The sequence below is a fragment of the Triticum aestivum genome, chromosome 2D, assembly GCF_018294505.1.
Source record: "Triticum aestivum cultivar Chinese Spring chromosome 2D, IWGSC CS RefSeq v2.1, whole genome shotgun sequence".
Taxonomy (NCBI): domain Eukaryota; kingdom Viridiplantae; phylum Streptophyta; class Magnoliopsida; order Poales; family Poaceae; genus Triticum; species Triticum aestivum.
The window spans coordinates 578,907,590-578,913,427 of NC_057799.1; the positions used below are offsets into that span (position 1 = coordinate 578,907,590).

A 5,838-nucleotide genomic window follows, 5' to 3' on the forward strand; every position below is an offset into this window, starting at 1 on the left:
GACAGGTTCAGAGGCGCACCCACCATGATGAACAGGTCCTTGGCGCACAGGTCCATGGCGTTCCGATTGCTGTGAACAGGTTTGGTATCTTGCTTCCCGGATGAGACGGCGGGGCGGAGCCGGAGCTCGGTGACGACACGGCCCGGGACTCGCTTCTCCCTTCATGGCGTACAGATCTTTGGTCGAACCAAGTTTGCAGCAACACAGTACAAGACCATTCCCTCCTTCGAGAGGTGCATTTACCGTGGCGAACAGGTCCTTGGCGTACAGGTCCACGGCGTCGCCAGCGTACAGGTCACCCTTTGGCATAGCACCAGCCCAAGGCGACACGGCCTCTACAACGCCACCCTACACGGCCTCGTGAGGCAGCCCCCTTTGTCTTGTCGGACCGCCGAATACTCGGCGTCTAGTCGAGACGAGGTGCCAACCACCCCGGCCACGCCCATGTGCGCGCGCGTTAGTTTTTTACACTGATGCCGGTCTCCCCAAACCATTACTCCCAGAAGGTGTAGCCCCTTGCACATCCTGATGAAGTAACCGGCCGTCGAGAAGTCTAAGCCGAGCGCGACCCATGCTACCCCAACACCAACTACTCCAACGCCGTCAAGACCGACGAGGCACGACGGCGAGGGCGGGCGCGGCCACCGCTAAGGCCACGCTACATGTGGCGCATGTACCGACGAGAACACAGGCTCTGCCGCCGCCCACACACACATCATCATCATCATGCATGAAGAACGCGAAGCGAAGACGACGAACATGACCACACAGCTTAATCGGAGGTATCTCGCGGAGCAACCCGCAGGAGTAATTAATCGGGAGCCTTCCGAGGCCCCGGGAACCAGGAGACCACAATCGCCACAGTCAGGCTGGCCGTGCTAGTAGGCCACGGAGCGCACCTTTTTTTATGGGATCTTGTAATTTTATTTACCCAATGAGATTAATGAAATACCTGTTTCCCGTACCTCTTTTTCTTTGTGTACTATGGTACACTGGCACGCCCGCATATTTACTTTTCCCTTTCCCGACGCCAGAGAGAAATACACTCCCCTCTTCCCTTCTCCGCGGGGTTCTTAGAGATTTTTCTCGTGTCAAACAGGTGGCGCGGCATGTGAGGATGCGGCAGCGGTGGCCTGCGGCGGGAGAGGAGGCGGCGTGTGGCAGGTGGGCGCGACAGCCGAAGGAGCGGCGGCCGCGGTGGCGTGTGGCAGGCGGGCGCGGCAGCCGATGGAGCGGCGGAAGAGCCGTTCAATGCGGGCGGCAGCACAGGATGACCGGCGCGTTGATTCCGGGCGCGTGCAACCGCCTCGTGTGCATGCGGGCAGGCATGTTGCGGGCAGGCGCGTTGACTCCTCGGGCGGCGTGATTGACAGGGGAGGTGGGGGGCGCGAAGGGACGACGGTCGGGCGGGCGGGACCACCAGACAAAAAACTACAAACCCGTATTCGTATACGTACACGCTTCGGGCGGGCGGGCGGTCTCTTTTTCAAATTATTCCCATCGTGCCCTTCGTTATGAAGAGGTATCGGACAGTTTTGGCCGTCCTTGTGTTGGAGGGGGTCTACCGAAGGAGAAGTGTTCTTTATTTTACTTGTGGGATTTCTATTTCTGTTTATATATCATATGAATGTGTTTCTGATGTAATCCTTTTGCTGGAACCTTGCTGATAGTAGGGCTGCTTGAGATTTCCTTGTGTACCTTTCTAAGACATGGTTGCTGATTTATTTTGTTAATTTCTTCTGTATTAATTCCTCGGCCTGGGACTTTCATTTGAAAAATGCTAAGTCGAAGGCCCGATGATTAGCCAAAGAACGGAGATCTGAATCCATTTCTCCGTTGAAGCCCGCTTGGCCACTGTGGCCTAGCCTTCCTTGGTTTCTTGGCTGGGTTTCTCTCAGGATTAAATTACAAAAAATACAACATGCATTTGTGGCACACACACTCATGTATACCTCCTCCGTTTCTAAATATTTGTTTTTTTCTAGAGATTTTGACAATTGACTATATACGGCGCAAAATGACTGAATTTACACTCTGAAATATGCCCATATACATCCGTATGTAGAATTTAGCGGTGTCATTAAGTCAAAAGCGCACATTAATTTCAAAAGGAGTTTGAACATCCATCCGACATGAGTAAACCCTAAACCATGCAATACTCATATTCAGGACAGCGGGGGAGGCTTATCAAAAATTTCAAGGATAACCGATGGGCAGCTTGCTACAAGATACCTGAATCCATCTGTTTCTTTGACAGCTTGGCGCACATCCCCTGAAGACAAAAATTCAAGACATGCCCTTTTCAGGTGCACGCAGTGGTGTTGCTCCGCTAGAGCAAGGGTTGTTGCAACGGTTTTCACATTGATGCTTTGACACAATTTCTCTTCGCAAATCGCCATTAACCTATCGACTCCGTATTGATCCGCGGCAACCAACAGGTGCTGCATCTCCGTGTGTCTATCATCCGCATGCCGGTCATCTGGCAGAGAATCCGTGTAGATGAAGTGAAGAAGTGCCTCGAAGATGGAGGGTTCCATGCCATCGATCTTGACGCTCTGTGCTAGAGTCTCATTCATCTTACCAAAAAGCTCAGCCTTAAAGACCGGGGACCTTGCGGCGAGCACACGTCTATGCGCGAGGAATGACTGGCTGCCGACGGTGAAGGTCACGTCGGCGCCTTCCCCGCCCTTCAACATATCCAGGAAGTTTGTGCAGGCTCGACTGCGGGAGCGGGACGACAATGGCTGTGCGCACATCTTTCGTCCGATGCTCTTTGACGACAGTCAAAACACATTTGATTGTGAAGGAGTCTTTGCTGAGGTCTAGCAGGCGTCGCAGCTTGGACTTGTCGACGAACTTGTCAAATCCACAATAGTTACCAGTAGACTTGAAGGTACTTGTTGCGCTCCGGTCCACAGAAACAAGTTTGGATGCTCTCCCATGTTGGTCCAGCAAACTAAAGGTGAACCTGGTCTTCACCCCTGACGCCCCCACTTCTCCTTTGCGCAAAGACAGGAAGATTGATACCCAGGCAGACTTGTCCTCCGCCTTCCACCCGTCCGGGTATAATTTGAGTTCCCACTCGTAGCCGCCGACGGTGAAGGCGCTCGACGCGGCGAAACTGCCGGCACCCGCGCCCTCTAGCAACGAGAAATCGGTCACCTCGAAGTTGTGCGTCATGGTGGCGCTCTCCGTCCAGCATCTCGACCGTGTCTCGGCCGGGGGACTGCCATCCTTTCCGTACCGCTTCTTAACCGACGAACAAGGAAGGTTTCCCATGGGGCGGATGCTAGGCGTAAGCCGGCTGATAAGAGCCAAACTTAAGCCGCCTGATCAGCCGTTCATTCGCTCAGGTACAGTGTATTTTGAGCCGCCCGATCCGTGATGGCAAGACTACACGAACTATCACAACATCGCGTTCATCCCAAAACCTGCCAATGTCTCTGTGGCCTCCGGCCATTAGGTGTGCTGCACACGCACCATCGCCCGACTCCACGCGATTCACACGTAGCTGAGTCAAGCTGCTGCAGCGCGCTCCATTGCAGCATCCGGTGACGGCGATGCTTCGGTGGTTTGTTAATGCTTCATTGCCGCCTCCGAACGCCCCACAGCAGCACCGAACGCTGCATCTAGCCGCCGGCGAGCGCTGAGATGCAGTACCTGGAGCGACGCCGAGCACTGCATCGGAGCACGGGGAGCCGCCGGCGAGCGCTGAGATGCAGTACCTGGAGCGACGGCGAGCACTGCATCGGAGCACGGGGAGCCGCCGGTGACGCTCCATTGCAGCACCGAGCGCTACATCGCAGCTTCGAGCTAGGTCGCCGGCGAGCGCTCCATGGCAGCACCGGACACTGCATCGAGCCGTTGGCGATCGCTGCGATGCGCAGCACCGGGAACAGCCCTGCGAGAGTGCTGCATCGGAGCATGGGGAGCCACCGACAAGCACTCCATTGCAGCTCCGCCGCCGGCAACTTGTAGCACCAGCAACACCGACGGGTGCATCGCAGCGCAAACATGCCAACGAGATCGCATCGCACCACGACGGCCTTGGACGAGTTGCTGCATCGCAGCATCGGCGGCCGTGGTCGAGCTCCCGTGTCGCATCGTGTGGCAGCACCGATGAGCGGCAAAAAGCTCGGTGGTGGTTCCATTGGAAGCTTCATTGCAACGCCGGAGATGCTACATCGAACTACTGCAGGTGGGGCATGTGCAGCGACGGCCGGCGTCAAAGTCTCTGTTGATTTCGCGGCAGTGGGGTGTTGTGGTCACCGCTGCAAGCGTCTCCCCCATGGCCGGCGTGACGAACGGAAAACAGGAAGGAGAATAAATGTGTGGAGAAGAAAATCCCGTAGAGAAGATAAGGCTGGAAGTGGAAGCGTGGGCAGGCCCCATAGGGGTACGTGTCGAGAGGAGGAGGCGATTTACGGGAGGGAAAGATCAACCGGTTGATTTAGAGAGTTTTCCTTCCCATGGTCGACGTCGACGTGTGTGTACCCAAAAGATAGGCCGCGTTGGTGTTTCACAAGTCAAGCTGAAAGGGTTCCGCTTATATATAGCCTGCATGCCGTATGACATAGGTGAGTCGATCACAACTATAGACGGATTAAGGTAGCAACTGTATCCGGCCTGTACCCTGTATCGGATTAAAATCGCAACCGTATATCTTGGCGGTACGTAATACATTAGGACTCTTCTTTCTTTTTGGACGTCGATATGGCGCTGACGTCCGGTAGCTAAAAAAAGCCCAACTATTTTTTTGCTGTGCCAGCTCAGATTTTGCACTTCTACGAAACAACAATGTCATCAACTTTACAAGCAAAAAAGAAAAATAGTCATGGCAATTTTCATCATCGAAACAAAAAAAATTGCCATGGAAGATTCATAGTAAAAAATGCCATGCTATTTTTAATTAAATTTCCATAGATTGTATGCACAATTTGAACACAAAATTAAGTGTGAGGAATTTGCCATGGAGTGGTAGTATAAATTGCCATGTTTAAAAAATACAATTTCCATGGCACTAAAGAATAAAATTTCCATCATGAAAATTAAAGAAAAAGAAGGGAATTTGCAATGGTCCACGATCTCAAAACATAGATTTACCACGGATTAAAAAAAAATATCGCGGTACCTATAACGAAATGTTTACACATGGCAAATTTAGTAAGTTTTTCTTCAAAAAAAGATGGCAAAATTAGGAGACTTTTTCAATAAAACACATGGCAACTTTTTGAAAAAATGTAACAGATACATGGATTTGTTACCGAACGTTTGGTCTGGGCCCCTCCCAAACCGAACGAGAAGTTCAGTGCGACACGCTGCCCCTATGAACGAAATAGTTCGGGAAGAGAGGACTCCCAGCCCGAACGCTCCTTACGTACCGTCGCGCCTATAGGCCTTTTCTTGTAAAAAAAAGCCACAAGAATGAAAAAGCCGTATTTTTGCTATGACAAAATAGACATTGTTCATTTGCACGACAAAAAATGCCATGGTTGCCATGCTTTGAAAGAAGTTGACATGCTCGTGAGTCCAGAGTGTAAGTACACTAAATCGTATGGGAAATCTATCAAAAGTTGTTCAACAATTTCTGCACAAAAAAATGTTTGTTATGTTATACTCAAATTTGCCATCTTCGACATTTTCTACAAAAATTGCCATGTTCCCTTTGCAGCTAGCTGGAGTTCATCTAGAGATTTATTTCATGCATCACCTTATATTAGAAGTAAAAATTGCCATGGCAAAAAAAGAAAAAAATCGTGCCACTAAAAGTAAACATTGCCATGTCAAAAAAAAAGAGTAAAAATTGCCATGGCAAAATAAAGTAAAAATTTCCATGGC

General features: G+C 51.3%; 1 pseudogene; it reads right to left on the reverse strand.

Moving 5' to 3' along the window:
- Positions 1-2,100: 2,100 nt before the first annotated feature.
- On the reverse strand, positions 2,101-4,495 carry LOC123050111 (BTB/POZ and MATH domain-containing protein 2-like; annotated as a pseudogene).
- Positions 4,496-5,838: the final 1,343 nt, after the last annotated feature.